The following is a 19,407-nucleotide window of genomic DNA, read 5'->3' on the forward strand; positions in this document are numbered from 1 at the left end:
TGTACGTCTCAACTTATAATATTGACTTTGATTGCCCATTTAATTAAGCACTGGTCTTTTACTCTTAATTTATAATCCATATGCTAGCAACTGTTTCATTTCTTTCCATTGAAGAAATAATATATTCATTTGTTGCATTAATCTATACTTATTATTTATTAAAAACATTATCACATTTATACAATCATTTATTCACAAATTGCAAAGTTTGAAGTTTTCAATAATTCTTGCTATTTTGAAAGCTTTCGCATTTTAACCAATCTGCTTTAAGCATCTTGGACTTAAGGTTGTTGTCCAGGATTAGGTACACCCGCCTTGGTTTTGTAGAGCCGGAAGCACAGGGGATTTGGATCACATTGATCAATCTCGTCAAGTTGGCCTTAACCGGTTGGATATCCCAACATCAAGCAGGCAAGGCTTGTAGGATTCCAATCTGTGGTTTTGGGAACCAACATAACCTTTACTATGGAATCGAACTTTAAAGGGGTGAGTTTATGAGCAATCATCTTGGTCCAGAACTCTTTCCGTTCCTGTGCTAGCTTTCGGTTCTTCATTTCTAGTTTGCATCTAGTCCTTCTCGAAATACCAAACACCCTTGTGAAGTTTGCAGCTTTGAAGGAAATAAAGTAATAGGAGGTTTCCGATATTTGAATGTACTTTTCCTAGTGTGCTCATCGAATGCTTGAATCATCAGCTGTAAAATATTCTCAAAAGTTCGAATAGGAAATAAGGGCATTTGAATAGCCCAATGCACTCCTGTCCGTCGCAATAACTACTTTACCTCATCTGTTTTAGGTGTTTCTTGCCACCACTACCGGATCTCAAGTCCATTGAGTCCTTCGAATTGTACTATGAGATGCACGACTTCTTCATTTTGAGAAGTTTGTTGAATCTTGGACCAGACCTTTTTCCTACTATTGGAAGTCGGTTCATCTGTTTGACCTTCAATACAGACTCTAGAAGGTAGAATTTTGCTTTCTTGTCCATGCTTGAATTTGCTAATTCTAAGTGAGCTTTCTAGCACCTCTTTCCCGTTGAATGCATGATGTAACGGTTTCTTGTTTTGTCTTTCATGTGAAAAATAGTTAGGCTTGTACGGTTCATTCCAAATTTCCTTGTTGTACGGTCGATGCTTTTTCCCTTCGATAGTTGCTCATGAATGGAGTACCTCTTCTATGTGTTCCTCCAATGGATGCAATCTTCCCCACAACCTACAAATTTGTATTCCTTATCGATCATGTAGAGGTTGCCCACAGATGATCACACAAAGGTCCTCTATCAATGGCCTTCGTTGGTTCTATGGTTGCCCACAGATGATGACTTCGTTGGTTCCTCCATTCTTACTAATATATTTCTTAATATATGTGCTTTAGGCCGACAAGGCTCGTTGACGTATATCTGTTGGGGCCTTGATTATTCCTCTACCCCGCAAAACCTTACACTTTATTTCTTCACAAGTTATTGCTTCTAATACCTTTCGTGGATGCTTGTGGGCTTGTCTTGTCCTCCGCGGCCTTTCTTATTTCCATGGAGGTCTTTTCCAATGTCCACGGTTCCTCCTTATTGTATTCTGTGGGCGGGCTCTTAGCTTTCTGTGGGAACTTTCTTCCAACTAACCGTGAGAAACTTAGCTCTCCTCGGGGATTCTCTTCTACTTGCAGAACTCCCTTGCTTCTTCGTGAACTTGGATTGCTCTAGCTTCCACTGACTCTAGTTTCATTGTGCTTGCATGTCCACGGCTCGGGCTTTGTTGTGCTTTTTCCATGGGGAGTTTGTCTTTCCGTCGTGCTTTTGTGTTCGCAGGGCTCCTTGTGCACTTGCTCGCAGGCTCTTTCTTTTCCATGGGTCTTAGTGTTTCCATGGGTTTCTTATGCCATCCAGAGAACATTAATTGTGCCTTTTCCGCATTTCCCTCTTGTTATATTTGCGGGGTCTCCCTTTCCCCGTGGAACACTTTCCTCCTAGTAGCTTATAGACTTGCTACCATTGTCCTTCTGCGGGCTTATAGACTTGCCACTTTTATAAATTGTCTTCTATCCATTCTCTAAGTTATCGAATGCTTACGAAAGTTCTATACTTTTTCCTTTATGAATATACCCATTTGTTCTCCATTTTATTTATTTTACTCTATATTTTTTTCAAAAAATTTCCTTCTCTTTTTTTCCATTTTTCATTTCCATTTTATTTTTTAAGTCCTCCCTAAGTCTAAGTTATCCAGCCTTGGTGGGTCCTTGCACCTCTGATGATAGATCTTTAGCCAACATCGGAGACTTCTTGGCCGTCGAATGTCCACAACTTGATTAATCTGTTGGCTCCACCCTCTCAAAAATTATACGGTCCGAGCCACTTCACTTTGAATTTCCCGGCTTGATCTTGTTCTGTCCATTAAACTTCAAGACTAACTGGCCCCGTTGGAACCTCATGTGCCAAAGATGCTTATCATGCCAAAAGTTCTTTTGCTGTTGTTCCACATCGGTCCCCCATTGCACCAATGCCCTCTTCTCGTCTAATTTGTTGAAGGCATAAAGTCTCTTCCTTAAGCTCTCCATGTTGCCAAGCGTATTGTCAATAGCTATCCACAAATTCGGTACTTTTAGCATATTTTCACCTACACCCTCAAGCAAGTAGAGTTTCTGAATATATAGATGCAGTAAGGGTATTGTTGCCATGGGGATAAGGCTGAGCTAAGTGGAGTTCTACTTTTCTAAGTGGAGTTTTACTTTCATGAGTGAACTTCTACTTTTCTAAGTGGAGTTTTGCTTTGTTGAGTGGAGTTGTGCCTTTATGATTTGTTTTAAGGGAATGAGACAAATATGCATTCTTTGGCCAAGATAAGAGGACAGTCCTAAGTGGAGTTATTGTAGAGTACATTATGAGGTAAGACAAACCTTTGTGCTTTGTAAGGTCATTCGAGATGGTTGCAGTTGAGTGGAGTTCATTTTTCAAAGGCTTATTATGATAAAGCTGATGGGGTATGACTTCTCCAGCACTATTGCACCTTTTTTAAGTGCTTTGAGGGGACCAAAAAGTGGCCTGATTGACCAAATCCGACCAAGAAGTTGTTATCTCCGAGATGGAGTTGGTTGGAGCTATAAATATGAGCTTAAGGCTCATTTCCAAATCAGTTCTGGTTTATGCAGATTCAGGAGACTTTGTGACTATTTTTCAGTCCTTTTCTTCATTTTCTAGCATACTCTTGTAACTCATTCTTATGATATATACAAAAGTGATCGTAGAAATAATTTTTGATAGTATTTATTACCTTATTGTAATTTGCAGAATTGTGTATAAGTGTGATTAGATCAAATTTCTAGTGAAAAGTCTAATTTTCCTTCAATTTTGTCTCACTGATTCATAACTTTTCAGTGATAACTATGTATAAGTTATAGATTGTGTCTAGATTATCAGACATTTCTATAAAATATTGATGTACATGCATGACCAGTTGTGCAAGTTTAGTACTGTTATTATTGATGTTCAGAGTGTTTTAGTATTACTTAATATCATAGGATGCATTTTGGTGCATCACTATAGTTTTAGATTTCATTTCTATTATTCTCCTATCCCTTTTCCTAAAAAGTTTAAGTTTAGAAGCTTAAGGTGAAAGCATCTCATAGGAGCCGGCCTAGAATCCGAAGATTTATTCCAATTTTGGGCAACCCATAGACCCAAGAGTATTTCCATGTTTATCAAAGTGACTTAAGTTTTAGAACTCAGTCAATGGTGCAACTTTTAGAGATAACAAGTACCATGAACTCTGTCATCACCATAGTTCTTGCCCGTACATCAGTCGGAATGGTTTGTGCCCTATGGTCACCTCGTATGAGGTACGGTAGGCCCACAACACATAGGGTAATTTTTCCTCCTAGTCTTTGCCCTCGACTCTGCATGACTTAAAAATAACTCCGACCAAAATCTTGTTAGTTGACTTTGCTTGCCCATTCGCCTGAGAGTAGTACGAACTTGATAGCATATGGAAAATCTTGAATTCGGTAGTGGGCAACTTGATAACATGATTCATAAAGTGCCCACCCCTGTCACTTGTCAGTTGGATTGGGATTCCATACCGAGTTATGATCTATTTGTAAATGAACTTAGCCGTGCTTAATGTAGAGTTGTCAGGCAATGCTCGTGCTTCTACACATTTTGTTAAGTATTCTGTGGCTGCCACAATATACCAATACCTTTTGGCCCGACTAATCCGTAGGGGTCCGACAAAGTCTAACCTCCACCTTTCAAATAGTTTGTGAGTGTTTGACGGGTTGAGCGTCTTGAAGTCTTGTTTGAGAGGCTTCCCCGATCGTTGACAAGCGTCACACTTGACAACCCATTCTCATGCATCGTCGTGCAATGTCAGCTACCACAAGCCCGCTAAGAGCACTTTCCTCGCTATGGTGTCAGGACCCATGTGTTCGCTTGCTGGTCCTTCATGGGCTTCTTAGAGCACTGCTGGTATTTCTTCTTCCACCATTCATCGTCTTAATACTTGGTTTGCTCCCATTTGTAGAGTAATCCGTTAATTAATTGAAAGGTTTTTCTCTTTAGAACCAACTTCCTTCGTTCTCTTGGAGGCAAATCTTGGGGGAATTGGGCCGTGGATAGTTGCTCCTTGATACTGGTGTACCATGAGAGAAGTATGACACTATGAAACAAATGTGCGTCGAGGAAATCATCGTTTACTCCCACAGGTAGCTCGCTCGACTTGATCCGTGACAATTGATCCACAATCACGTGGCTATGCCTTGGCCATACCATGATGTTGAACGTAAATTCTTTAAGTAGCAGAAGCCAACAATTGACTCTCCCCTGGATGATGGGCTTATTGTCCAAGTACATGAGGGCTTGGTGATCTACATAGAAAGTGAATGAGTTGGTCAACAGGTAGTACTAGAACTTCTGTACCGAATACACCATTCTGAGGATTTGCCTTTCGGTAGTGCTATAATTCTTCTCCGCGTTGGATAACAACCAACTTGCAAAGTATATTGGATGATCCAATCCGTGCACCTCTTCTTGAGCCAAAGTAGCCCTGATGGCGTAGTTTGACACATCTATGTTTACATGAAACTCCTTATCCCAATTTGGGAATGCGAGAGAGGGAGCACCTATCAATCTTGTGTTTAATTCTTCAAAAGTTTCTGCTTGTTACTTTTCCCACACTCCCCTTTCCTTGTGAGTTTGTCCAATGGGTGGGATATCCGTGCGAAGTTCCAATATGAGCAAGGAATTATTTGACTCCACTCATAGCTGTAGTGGCCTTCATTTTAACATTCAACCTTACTTTGTCCAAGTCATTCTTTAGTCCAACTTTACAAACAACATGCCCAAATAACTTTCCCTACAACACTTCTTCGGGTTAAGGGCAAGGTGAGCTCACCGACACCACTCCATGCACTCCCCCAGAGCTGCAATATGCGTGTCTTGCTCACTGAATACTGACCAGTCATCCAAGAATGTTGTAAAGTTTCCTGCTAACATCTTATCAAAGATGTGTAGGATGATCCACTGAAAAGTCATGGGTGCATTGTAGAGGCCGAAGGGCATACAGTTGTATCTATACACACCATCTTCCACTAAGAAATTTGTTTTCAATTTGTCCTCTGCAATGGAAATTTGGTTGTACCCAGATAACCCATCATAAATGAGTATATTTCATGACTTGCCATTTCTTCTAGAATGTTGTTAGTGAACAGAACAGGAAACGGGTCTTTGACGGTAACCACATTGAGGCATCAAAAATCCACTCAAATGCACGTTTGGTTCGCTTGCTTCTTCAAAGAGATGACAATGGGAGAACTCATTGGCTTGTCTCAACTCAGAAGATGATGCCTGCCTCCAACATTCGTTCAATCTCCATGTTCACTCTTGCAACATAGTTTTTTTTCATCTTGTACGACCTCTTGTGCATAGGTTGGGCTCCGGGCACGAGGGGAATTTGGTGTATGCATAACTCTGGAGGTACACCCTTCAAATCTTTTATATGTCCAAGCGAATACATCCTTGTACTCCATAAATATTTTAAATGCGACAATCTTTAGTACAGGGTCCTAGTCATCCCCTATCACAATAGTCTTCGAATTGTGCTTATCTCCCAGATTTGCTTCCTACAACTTGGCCTCTTGATATTTTAATAGTTTCTCCCTTAAGAAATTGGTGGGCAGGGCTGTCTCCAACTTTTGCCTCACCTTGTATTCCGTGTACTCTTGAGGGGATTTGTTCTCCTTCGCGATCTCCAACACATTGCATGATGGTGTAAATATTTCATAATCGCCCATGTACCAATGAAATAGCCCATCCATAGAATCTGCATCGTCTCAAGAGAACTCCCTCAATTCTAATACCCCTTCGCCATTGAGTTCAATGCCTTTCCTCCCTTTGTCTACTCCTTCATTGGATTCAGAGTTTGAGGAGGATGCCATCTCTTTGCCAACCATTTGGGTTCTCAAGCCAATCACGTACTTGCTTCCTCCCTTCTCAAACGGCAGTGTTCTTTTTCCAGTTATGATTCACTTTAGCCATCACCAATCATCCTCTTCCTAAGTTGGCGTCGTATCCCTTCCGTTGGAGGGGAATCACTATGAAGTCTAAGGTGAATGGTTGCGTACCAATTGTTAAATTTTGTGCCATTAGAGTCTCGAGGGGCTTGATACCGTGTTGGTTAGTCCCTAAAGATTGAAAGTCGGTGGCCATAAAGTTGGCTTCTAGAGACTCTTTAAAGTCTCTTCCGACAGGACATTCACTCCTAACCCACCATCAACGATCATATCTTTGAGGATGGTGCCTAAGATGCCCATCTCCACCACGATAGGATGTCTCCTACTATTCACTGTATCGTTGGATCTACTGCCAAACTGCTGAAAGCCTCTATCCGTTCGAGAGTACTTGTTCTGGACATTAGATTGTTTAGGATGGGTTGTACGGAGGTGGGGCATTGATTCCAGTAGGTCCTTGACCTTCACTAGAACTTTTGGCTGCATCACTTGCCTTAGAATGTTTTGTTTTGCCGTTGCTCGAATAGAGTTTCCAACAGTATCTTTTGACTCTTTGCGGGCTTGTGATAGTTTCTCAATCTCCTCTTTATCTTCCAGGGCCCTTTGCTTTTCCATACGAGGATTTGAATACATAGCCTTCTTTGCTTTTACACGTGTAATCGCCAAAACTTCTCTCTCCTGGCTCCTCCCTTCAACATGGAGAAGGTTTTTAAATGCTTGGATTCGGGCAATTTGTGTCTTCTTGATCTCCAAACTCACACCATTTGCACAATATTTGTGGGGTATCTTCTTTCTGGCAATCAAGGGGAAAATGTTTGCATTGGTTGCAATTACTGCACTATATCATGGGCCTCCCTGTTGCATCATATTGGATACGATGGAGGGTATTGTTATTGTTGTTGTTCCCTTGGCCTTCCTGCCAATTGTTTCTATATTCGCTAGAAGTGGCATTATTGTTATTCTGTTAGTTGCTTGATCCAAACGTAGAGGGTTCTTCTTGTGTGAATAGTACTTGCTGGTTTCTGGTCCTCATGTTATAGGTACATTCTATAGTAGAATGTCCCATAACCTGGCAGATGTCGCAGAAGGATTTCTTAAGACACGAACCCTTTGTGTGTCTAGCCTCTTTGCAGTCTGTACACCATACTTTGTCCTCTTCATTTTTGCTCGACCTTCCTTTGGTTGCCTTTAGTTCCTTCATTTGCTAAAGGTTTTTGTAGGGTGTGTACTTTCTTACTTGCTTCCTCGTTGCTGCTTCTGTTGAAGGAGTCACGATGACTTACTAGCCTTCTTAGAGTTTGTATTCACTTTCTAAGTCCATGGCCTGGTTATAGATGTTGTCATACGAAGTCGGAGGTACGATCTTCGTATTCCTCGGGAGGGATGTCTTTAGGCCCTCAATGAACCATTGCTTTTTGAGTTCATCCGCTAGTGCACACTCCATCTTGCCAAGGAACTCACTTTGCCCTTGCTTGGTACACTAAATTTTTGTGAGTATCTCATTCTCATCTTGCAATAGTTTGAATTCTTCTGAAATTCCTTTTTCAATTCAGCCCAAGTTATCAGATTGGTTTTATCTATGCCTGAGTACCAATCAGTGGCTGCTTCCCTTAACGTAGCAGGGAACTATCAAACCCATTTGTTTTGGTCGGTGACCCTGTTGGGAGTTCAGATGGTTTCACATGTTTGGCAGTGGCATACCAAATCCTCTTTTGCTTGGCCCATGAATTTGGGCAACTTTTGTTTGTCCACAGCCATGATTGCTGATTGTGCCACCGGTTGTGCTATCGGCTATCTCAGTTGTGTCTTGTACGGGGTATATGTCTGCTCCTGCGCACCTGCAATGCTTGTGCTGAACTGTGGTGTGGTAGAGTTCAAGATAGAGTTCCAAGCAACCGGTTGTATTCGCTCGTTTGGCATGCAAAGAATGGATAGAGTGTCTTGGTTACCCCGTGCTCGTTCTTCTTCGTCACTTTCGATTGCGCTAGTTAGCTCTTCACTCCCGCTTCGGTTCTCCACCTAGGGCATACGAGAGAAACTTATGAGCTCTTCCCTCGTCTCCTCAATTCAATTCAACCTTTATCGTGTTTCCTCAATTAACTTCTCGTTGCTTCTCACCCACGGACAGGTAGGTGACCTGTGTCCCCCATAGGTCATTGCACCTCTCGTGGCACCATGGTCACCCTCCGTGACACCACTGTAGTCCCCTTCAGTGAGTTGCCGGAGCCTTTGCCTCCATTTGACTTGTTGCACGACGATTAAAGCCTGATGTGTGGCGTGTACAACATCATTTTGTTCTTGTTTATTTCTATCCTTATTTAATTGGTTTGGCATCATTTCCAAGAAAACATCATAAATAACAAAGAACTTTTTTCATTTATTTATAATCTCTGTACATCATGGGTCGTCTATGCAATTGTTTCAGAGTTACAAGTGCTCTTTTCCTTCAACACTCCCAAGGCCTAAGGCTCATGGGTTGGACCTCCGTTGGGTCTCATCTTGTTTCTCTTCTCGATGGTTACGTTCGACACAATTTCTCAAGGTTTGTTGTCGGTGTTGCTCCCTCTCAGTTTCCTCCCTTTGCCTTGCTTGTGCAAAGAATTCTTGCGCGAACAATCGGGGAAATTGGTGCAAGAGTCTGTTTGTGGGGAGACTCATGTTCAAGGTGTCCCAAATGGTGTCCTCATGAACTTTTGTGCGTACGACTTCTCTTCATACGAATGTTTCAATCATTGCTCAAAAATGTATTTGGAAGTTTTCCGTGAGAACGTGCTCACCTTTGAACAACTTGGTTACTCTGTCTTCATTAATTCTGATATTCTCCAATACAAGTATTCCCATTTATTCTGCATATACCATTCGCTGCATTGCTTTTCCCAAATTCAGTTGGCAACGGTGCCAAATGTTTTCCCCTCAGGAGTTAATAGGGCTTTAGTACATAAATGCAGAAGTAAAGTTTTAAACACAAAAATATAGAGAACTCAGGAATGCTTAATATTCATAAATCATCAAGTACTAGATTACATCCAATGATTTTTACTCATAACATAACTCAATATAACATGACATAACATGTCTTTACTTGTGATGGAGACTAGTACACATAGTAGTTGAGGGGGCGCAAGGCAAACCGCTGCATCTGTAACTTCCCTCAGTTACACAAAATTGTTTTAACTACCCAATTACCTGACAACATCGAGGTGGTTTTAGATAGGGAGAAGAGTATGTGGAAAAGGGAGTAAGCAGTGAGTAGATTGACTTAGAAGAACAGGTTGATACATAGGAGAACCGTTTAGGGGGTGTTAAAGGAAGATATTGTCGCTACATTTTTAGCTACTCTAAAATATATTTCTTCTTTAGGTGAGGAGTCTTACAGGGGTAGCAAGTTTCCATTTTGGTAGGCAGTGAGACAATCCATAGTTTCATTGTTGAGGCCTTGATGGCCAAGGGCAGCATTTAGGTGGACTTTGAGGGGTTTGCTGTGATGGTTGCAGATAGGTTTACCATTATATGCCTTGGACAATTATACAATTAAAAATGATTTCTATGTGATTGATATCAATGATATTAATGCTATTTTGGGGATTCAATGGTCACACTCATTGGGAAAGTATTCATAGAATTCTCGATGCATGGAAGTTGAAATTTAGAGAAGCTGGTTAAAAGGTTAGTCTCCATGGTGCACCTAGGATTGTTAAAGCCAAGAGGATGGACAAGATTTTTATGATAGGGTGATGTTGCTTGGGCAGTAGAATGCTTCATTTCTCTTAAGGATCCTTCGGATAGAAAAAAGACATTATGTGGTTTTTCAGCCTATTCTTGGCTAGTGTATTGTGGTTTTAGGGACATTCCTCTAGATAGGCCACTAGATAGAGGATTTAAGCATGTGATTGAGCTCAAAGAGGGAGCTAAATCTATGATTACTACTGCCTATTTTTACCCTAAGAGGCACAAAGAGGAAATACAAAAGACCATTCAAAAATTGCTTGATATGGGGCATATTAGGCCTAGTTCAAGCATAGTGCTGGTCCAGAAGAATGATGGCATCATGAGAACGTGTATGGATTACCGGACACGATAAGAAAATATTTAAGAACCAGTGTTTACTGCCCATGATCGATCAACTTATTAATGAATTTCATGGGAAATTTTGCTCGTCCAAGATTGACTTTCAATTTGGACATCATCAAATCAGAATGAGGGAAGATGATATAAATACAAAAACCTTCAAATGTCACTATGGATACTATGAATTTCTAGTCATGCTCTTCGTAATCAACAAATGAACCTGTGTTCAAAAGGCAAATTTGCTAGTTTGTGCTTGTGTTCTTTGATGATATATTGACAACAAAAGTTAGGAGGACTACCTTTTGCACATTGATGAGGTCTTGGGTATAATGGAAGATCAGTCATTATGAGCTAAAGCATCTAATTGTGAGTTTTGGGTTCCAAAGGTGATCTGGGACATTCTTGATTGGCTCCTACCAAAGGATGTGTCACACTGGAGAGGCTTTCTTGGATTGTGCAATTATCACAGGAGATTCATGAAGGGTTTTTCTCAACTCATTAAACAAGTATCTTTTTGTTTATTAGATAAATTGAAACACATGAATACACAACCAATCATTCAATAGATTATCCAAACATTATTATTTTAGTCATTGAATGTTTAATAAATAGTTATTGTTTATCAATTGAAGACTTTGAAATAAAAAAATGGCTTCTATGCTAATTCCTAACTAAACTGCTTTAGGGAAAATTGAAGGGATTTGGGCTATGATATAGGCTCCCCCCCCCCCCAGGAAAAGAACTAGGAAGGATGAGGTTTTTTTAAGAAGTTTCTCTAATTGGAGCTTGATTTCGCTGAGCTCATGAATAGTCATCTTATAATGTGTTTGAAATCAGTTATGTTCTTGGTCAATATGAAAATAATCTTTTGAAGGAGACAATATTGGCAGCTTACTTTGGAACACATCTGTAAATTCCTAAATAATCAGATGATTGCCCAACGAGGTTCTTGTATCACTATCTGTTTGTTGCTGGTAATAAATGTAACCATTGACATCTCTTTTGCGAGCTCCACCATAGATGCATGGTGGTGATCACACAATGCGAAATAGGTCTTTGAATTCGTATAATTGACTCAATTCTAAGATTGTTGCAAAATGACATGCTAACTTGGCTTGATGGTCTAAGTCTTCTCATCTATATTCATCTACGAGTCTTGTTGACAGTGGAGTCATTACCATGGAGGCCTGGGTGGAAGGTGTGCAAAGTCTGTTCTCTTTTGCGTTGGAATTTTGTATCCTTGATTCTTGAACCTAGAATGATGTTAAGTATAGATCCTACCACACTGCTTCTCTAAAGCCTCTTAGGTTACTAATTCTTTGCCATGTAGGCCTTCTACACTATGACCTACAAGGTTTTGGGGGAGAGTTTGCACTGTCCTAGCTAAATAAACGTTATGCAAAGTGGCAGCTAAGGCTTCCCTATTTGGTGTATATATTGTGGTTCTTGCATGGAATGTGTTTAAAAAGTTTAGATGAGCACATGAAAATAACTAGTGGGGATGGTTATTACCCATTCTTTGTATAACCAGAGTATCATTACTGTAATGTGTAGTATGATGCTGTTTTGACACAAACTTGGCCTATAAGATATAGCCATAAGCGCTGTTTAAGTATGTTTGAGAATTGAGATTATACTTGATTGAGCTGCAGATAATAATTTGAAGCACCAGCAGGTAGCATCACGGAACTGCAAAGCAAAATGTCATATGGCTGGCTGTTTGGTTGATTCCCAAAGGTCCAATGTTGACAGATCAACTCCAAATGCTCTTTGATTTTTAATCTGAATCAAGTGGACATTCGAACAAAGGGATACCCGGTTTGAACAGCGTAAAATTTAATTGTGCAGTGGAGGAAGACAGTTAGACTTTGTATTTCTTAAAAATATATCAACCTTGATTATTTAAAGTGTCAAATTGTCAATTATATCGTCTAGACTTTGAACATTATGCAAATTGAATTTTCAGAGCAGAAAACATCCAAATATAGAGCCTTCGACAAGTGCAAAATGGTGGCATGGTGGTTTCAAGAGTTGTGCGCTTTATTAAGGTCCTGTCATGTATACATTAGTATCATATTATTTAACTTAAAGTCATGCTATCGCGACTGCCCATCTCTTGTTTCTGGGTTTGTAGGATTCCACTGACCAAATCAAAATGGTTCTATAAGATGTGAGCTAGTTCTGGTTAAAATTTATTTGTCACAAACTATTTTAGAAATCTTTATCATTTTCCCTCTCCAAAATAGTGAACTTGACTCGTCCTACTTTATTCGAACAAGGTCTAATTCATTGTTCTGTGATCATGTATTAGATGCATTGAAGAGATTCCATCTTAAACTTAATCAGCACTAAATGATGTTTTAAATATCACACTTGAACTTTTGCTTAAGGAAGCTGCAATATGATGGTAATGTTATGCAGGCATTGGCGGTATGTGGATGTTATGCTTCATGTATGCTACTCTTTCTTAAATGGTTTTTCTTGGATATAATGGGTAAATGTGGGTTTTTGAAAGTGCCCACAAGTCAGCAGCAAAAAACCAACCAAACAACAGCACAGACATAACTTTTAAGCCAAGGTGTTCCTCTATCAACCTTGATAACATCTTATTTATTCTATGAAAGTTTGAAATGATTCTTTTTGCATGGGTCCTCTCCTTGCATCAGGGGTTCTCCCAAACATGCTTTCAGGCAACATTGCAATGCTGGCTGCTGAGCTTTTATGGTTGTCTTATTGAGCCAAACAATATGCATTAGTGAAGACAACATCTCATCCTTTTTCTTGTTCACATGCTCCATTCTCTCTTTGAGGCCAGTGAAATCACCAAACATCAGGCTAGAGATTTTTCTGTTCTCCAATTTCTTTACTGAGAGCCTAATACATATATCAACTTCGGACTCTTCAGCTTAGATTTGTTTGAGTATGGAAATTCTCCCCTTTAATCTATCATTTTCATTTTTAAATTATTTTAAAATGCTAGTATAAACCAAATTATCTTCCAAGGTCCTAGTTATGGATTTTGTACCTATATAATTAGTGCAGCTTTTCTCGTCATTTCTATCATTTTCTCTATTTCCCTGATCAGTTTCCTCCTTTGCTATGTCCTTGGATGTTACCCCAATGGTCTCTTCAGTGTGTTCTTAGAGATTGGTTCCTTGGCACATTGAGTGATGTCGTCGACAAATTTAGTATTCATAGGGCCAGAGCTGGGGTTAGGTACTAACTAGAATTTACAATCCTTCTAGGTTCAGAATCTAGAGAAATAGCAAATTGAATCTTGATCTTACCTCTTATATGAAAGGATTAGATTCATTATTATGGCTTGACTGACCCATATTGGTGTAGACATTATCAATGACCCAAACCCCATTCATGGTCTAGGTAAAACAATTTTGCTTTCTCGAACAGATATAGCTGGAAATTGAGGTCTTAATGAACGGGGAGACCAGCTATGCTTAGCAAGATGTCAAAAATATAACGTCTGATGGATATTTGAAGGTAAAAAGGAAAAATGACAAAATTCTCATTCCGTAGATGTTTTAGTAGTGGAAAGTGGTATGAGAAGACACATTTATAATGGCCTTCAAGACAAAAACATTTTATCAGGAAAATACACCTCTTCTTGTGGCAGAGGGCGATACTCCTGTAGATAACCAGACTGGTACCTCTTGAATTTCTCACTGTCTTGGATAAAGGCAACAGTCTGTTCTCTTTTAATTTTATTTTACTTGCTTTATGGATTTTCAAACCCTACACAGAGACTGGTGGCCACTGTAATATACCTTCTTCAGAGACTTGAAGCTAAACTATTTCATAGAGACAATCTTAGCTTTTCAAAGTCTGGCAAATTCATTTGATAAAGTGGACATGACACAACCATTTATTCACTCGCGGAAAGAAGCTAATACTCCACTGTGCAGAATATTCCAAATGGTTGTTTTCTTCTTACCCTCCTTAAAGAAGGTTTGATATGAAGCCATTGTCCTCTCATTGTGTTTATCCCGCTGACACTGCCTGTTCCTTGCTGAATGTGGAGGACGAACCTAAAAGCGGATTCCAGGCAGTACTGGATTCTCTAGAAGTCTTTTTAAAAGATGCAGACTCTCTTTAATCATGAAGGGGAGGATGGGAAGGTTTAAGATGAATGCTCAACCATAGAAGAAAGGATGGGCCAAATTCCTGCCAATCAAAACAAGGTAATTCATCATAATAAATCGCTCCAAGTAATGTTACAACCCTTTCCTCACAAGTCTCGTAGTTACATTTCTCCAATGTGCAGTAATGAAATCACAAGGACGCCTGACTGATCCTTACCTGATTTACGGAATCCATGAATGATATAAATATATATATTTTTAGATCCCTTGAAGCAAGGATCATTTTGTAACTTTTGTCATGTCCTCCCATGTATGCGCTCTCTTTGATTTGCTTTCATGATGATTTTTTTTAAAACAGAGCCTACACAGTGACAAAGTTTTTGCCTTCATCTCTTCTTTGAAGGGTCTACAGTATAAAATATTAAATAGTCTTAAGTTTGTCAGCAGTTTTCAACAGGTCTTTAGAAGAATTATTTAGTAATCATCAAGTAGCGGTTTTCTGACACGCACAAAGGCCAGCACACTTTGAAATAGATTCAGTTTTCTCGTTTATTGAATATTTCAACGAAGTCTTCATTTATATTTTATATTTATATGCTCATCACACGGGCATTTGACACGAAATAAAATATGCTCTCGTGGCCTCAAGAATAGAAAATGATATTATAGAAATGAAACCAATAAATATAGATTCTTCTGTGGTTTCTTTTATTTTTTGCATTCAGTTTGATTTTCAAAATCTATTTAGTATTTACAATCTTAATAGATGTTTTTTGGATGCAGTAGCAGATGAATCCTGGAGCATGTTAAAAGATTGTTCAAAACTGTCGTGTGGTCCTCTTATATTCTTATTTCTGTGTTTGAATGCTCATTTTTTTCTTTTCATGATGATAAAATTGTTAACGTAGCCTACACTTTCAAGTGACACGGTTGCTGTCTTCGTTTCTCCTTTGGAGGATCTACAGCAGAAATAGTCTGAGCTTGTCAGCAGTTTTTAACAGGTTTCTTAAAACAATTGTTTACTTATCATCAAGTTTTGTATAGGTGTTGAGACGATTAAAAGCGTGTCCAAAATACCTTAAAATAGAGTCAGATAGCTTGTATATTGAATATCTGAACTAAGTTTTCATTTATATCATGTAATCCTTTTCTCAACAGAGGCATTTGGTACAAAACAAAGTATGTTCTTGTAGTCTCAAGAAATAGCAAAATGATATTGTAGAATTCAAAAGATAAATAGAGCAACTAGTGGAGATTTTTTGAAATTTTATACACTGAATTTGTTGGTGCAGAATGTCATATTTATTCCTTTTTTTTAAAGAGACCACACAAATCATCACTCCTTTACAAGCAGTACGGCTAAATAATGTTGTACTTGGAACAATTCAATGCACCAGAAATGATCACAGGTGCTCGTCATTTTCTCTGCCTCAATAGATTGTGTTTGATGTTTTGCACTATAGGATAAGGAATGTGATTTAACAACAGATATTTATCTACAGATGAACTCTTTATATATTCCAAAAGTAAATGAGATGGCTAACAGCCGTGATATTTCAGTCTTTTAAGTTTTAACAAGTGTGCTTGTGTACTTTAAATATCAATAAGGTTAAGGGCTTCATATAGTGCATGTATTCAGCAATGTTTGTGAGCATCTGAAATGTTAGTGATGTTAATGGACTTGACATAATATATGTAATCATGTGGGTTTATGAGGTGTGATTATCTGAAATATCAATGAAGATGAGGTAATACAATGCATGATGAGATATCTTGAACCCTTTTTGTTAAGATCCTCACATATAGCATTAAGTAAAGTCTTTGTAAGTCAAGTTGTGATTCAGAGGACAGCAGACTAGATGCACAAGTTGTGTAGAAGTGATTTATGAATGAGGAGGAGAGAATTCATAAAGGGGTAACTTGAATAGGGTGGGAGAGAGGTGGAGAGGGAGGGAGAGAACAAGATGGCATGAATAGATAGGTGTGATAGATAGGTGAGAGAGCTAGAGGGGGTAAGCAAGCGGAGAGACCTAGATGGTGAGAGGGATTACATAGAGTGAGGGGGAGAGAGGTGGGTAATGGGACATGTATGCATAGATAGATGGAGGGATGGAGAAACCTAGAGAGGGGAGAGAAAGGGTGGGAGGGGTGGTGATGATCTAGACAATGGAGAGAGAATAAGAGAATAGCAAAGTGAGTGAGATGGGGATAATGAGGGAGGGGAGATAGAAAGAGACCTAGAGGGGTAGGAGAGTTGTGAGAGAGATAAGAGGAGGGGGAGAGAGATTTAGGGATGTATCACATTGCCCTCAACTCTTTATACCCTCAACCCAATACCATTAATCATCTACCTTGAACCCTATATCTTACATGCAATTCCTTACACCCTATACGAGGGGGGGGGAGGCAATAGACAAAGGAGGAGAGGGAAAGATAAAACGAGAGAGAAGAACATACAAAAAGAGAAGGCTAAGGTGGGAGGGAGGGAGAGGTAGGTAGGGAGTGACTCATAGACCTAGAGAGGGGAGAGGTAGAATGACAAAGGCGAGAGAGACATCCCCAAAGAGAGAAATAGGGTTAAAGAGGTAGCTTAAGTGGTGGAGATGGAGGAAAAGATCTAGAAAGGGGATAGATATATAGGTGAATGCTCTAGAGCTTAGGAAGAGAGGGATAAGAGACCTAGGGGAAGAGATAAAGGTCAGATAGAGAGTAAAGAAAGATGAGTAATAAAGGAGGGAGATAGAGATAGTCAACTAAAAAGGTTAGAGAGGGAGAGATGTATAGTTGAGGATATAAGGTAGGAGGGATAGGTAGTGATGGAGAGAATGGAGAAAGATAGAAGGTACGACAAATAGGTAGTGATGGAGAAAATGGAGAAATAAAGGAGTGAAACAATAAAAAAGAGACTATAGAGGGAGTGAGGTAGGGGAAGAGATGGTGGTAAGGAATAAATGTGAGGTAGCAAGGGAGAGAATAATAGAGACCTAGAGATGGGAGAGAGAAGCGAGAGAAGAGAGGGAGAGAGATAGGTCTAGAGTTTGGGGAGATAGAATGAGAGAGAATACTGATAGGGGCATGCCAATTACTAAAATTTGACTAAGTTTGAAATTTTATTTGATCTTCTAAAACCTATTATCTACATTCTTACTCTTAGAGATCTGAACACTTTTGAAACATTTTGACATTTTGACAATGTAAACATGAGATAAAAGTAAGGGAAAAAATACATTTCAAATTTTTTAGAAATATGACCAAAGATAAATATAAGCTACAAAAGTTAAACTTAAACATAAAGTATACAATGCTTCTTGCTTTAATATTAAATATGTCACATGTTATATGATTCTCATATCCCATTTTTTAAAGAAAATTCACATAAACAAATTTCCTAAACATACTCAATACAAACACAATATAAGCTACAAAAGTTAAACGTAAACTATACAATGCTTCTTGCTTTAATATTAAATACGTCACATGTTATATGATTCTCATATCCCATTTTTTAAAGGAAATTCACATAAACAAATTTCTTAAACATACTCAATACAAACACATTTGTACCACTAATGCAATAGCCTATTTAACAAACCTACTTGTCCATGCATAATAACTTTATGCATCCCATAATACAATATTATTGCCAACACCCTTACCTCCCCTATTACATCATTCTCCAAATGGGATAGTGAACCAATAATATTGGATGACCTAAGTTCAATAGTCCATTATAAGGTACGAGTAGGGACATACTCATCTAGTTGCAATGAGCAATAGTGGAACTTGCCTTACTAGGCGACATACTCATCTAGTTGTAATGAGTAATAGTGGAACCAACCTCATTGTGCTCACTATACTTATATCCAAGGTTAGGGACAAATGCATCTACCCATGAAAACAAAGATAGGGATAGGTACATCTACCCAAGGTCTTACATCAAGTTTGGATGGGGGCAAACACATCTATCCAATATCAAGGTTATGAAAAGGACACATACATCTATTCTAGTATAGTGTAGGATGTATCCCCACTAAAAAGAAAAAAAAAAAAAACCCCAACATTTTTGAGATGAGGTTGCACTAGGAACGAGGAGATATCATTCTAGATTCTCTAGGGGCATCACCAATCTATCGTCATTTTAGCTAAGACGAGGGGACAACCTAGCATCCCCTTTAGGTAGACGAGAACACATCCCTCAAACCATCCAAAAGACGATAAGGTGTCTTGCATTCCAACAAAAAAAAGTTTGTTTTAAAAAAATCAAAACATTTTCCTATGTCTTATTGGTCATTTTTTAACCCTAGGCCATGTGGGGCCCATGACTTGTGTTATATTTCTTGCATTCATTATGTCGCTTTATTTGCATTCATTTCCAATTTTTTATTGTTTGCAACAAAAACAAGAAGAGTGAAGAGTTGAGAAAATGGTGCTTGTAAGAGTAAAAAGAGTGATTACAAGTCAAAGAGGAGTGACAAGGAGCAAGAAGAAGACGAGGAAGAAGATTCCTTACCTTGTTGGAAAGATTTTTCAAGCAAATGGCAACATTTCTCACTATTTTTTTTAATTGTATCTTCTAATTTTCAAATGAATGTATATTGTTTTATATTTCTTGTTATTTTATTTTGTTATAGTTTTTTGACTTTCATTTCTTGATTGAAGTCAATTCTTGTCGTTTCATTTAAAATTCCCGTTGCTTTATTTTTAAAGAAGGGGATAGACTGCAACTATGTATATATATATATATTTTCATT

At 38.8% G+C, this 19,407-nt stretch overlaps 1 protein-coding gene across 5 annotated transcripts in view; it reads left to right on the forward strand.

The window, feature by feature from the left end:
* The window catches only part of LOC149548248 (uncharacterized), a 58,197-nt gene extending 41,979 nt beyond the window's left edge, over positions 1 to 16,218 (forward strand). The window contains exon 2 of one of the 5 annotated variants that reach the window (XM_089792299.1): positions 15,446 to 15,926. The gene's annotated coding sequence lies outside the window, so the exon portion shown is untranslated. Of the gene's footprint in view, positions 1 to 12,211; positions 12,751 to 15,439; positions 15,927 to 15,948 lie in introns of those variants that run through there. The other 4 variants (XM_089792300.1, XM_089792298.1, XM_089792302.1 and 1 more) reach the window with 4 other exon arrangements.
* Positions 16,219 to 19,407: the final 3,189 nt, after the last annotated feature.

This window comes from Cupressus sempervirens, chromosome 7, assembly GCF_028749045.1.
Source record: "Cupressus sempervirens isolate cs-2001-9-10 chromosome 7, ASM2874904v1, whole genome shotgun sequence".
In the NCBI taxonomy this organism is placed as follows: domain Eukaryota; kingdom Viridiplantae; phylum Streptophyta; class Pinopsida; order Cupressales; family Cupressaceae; genus Cupressus; species Cupressus sempervirens.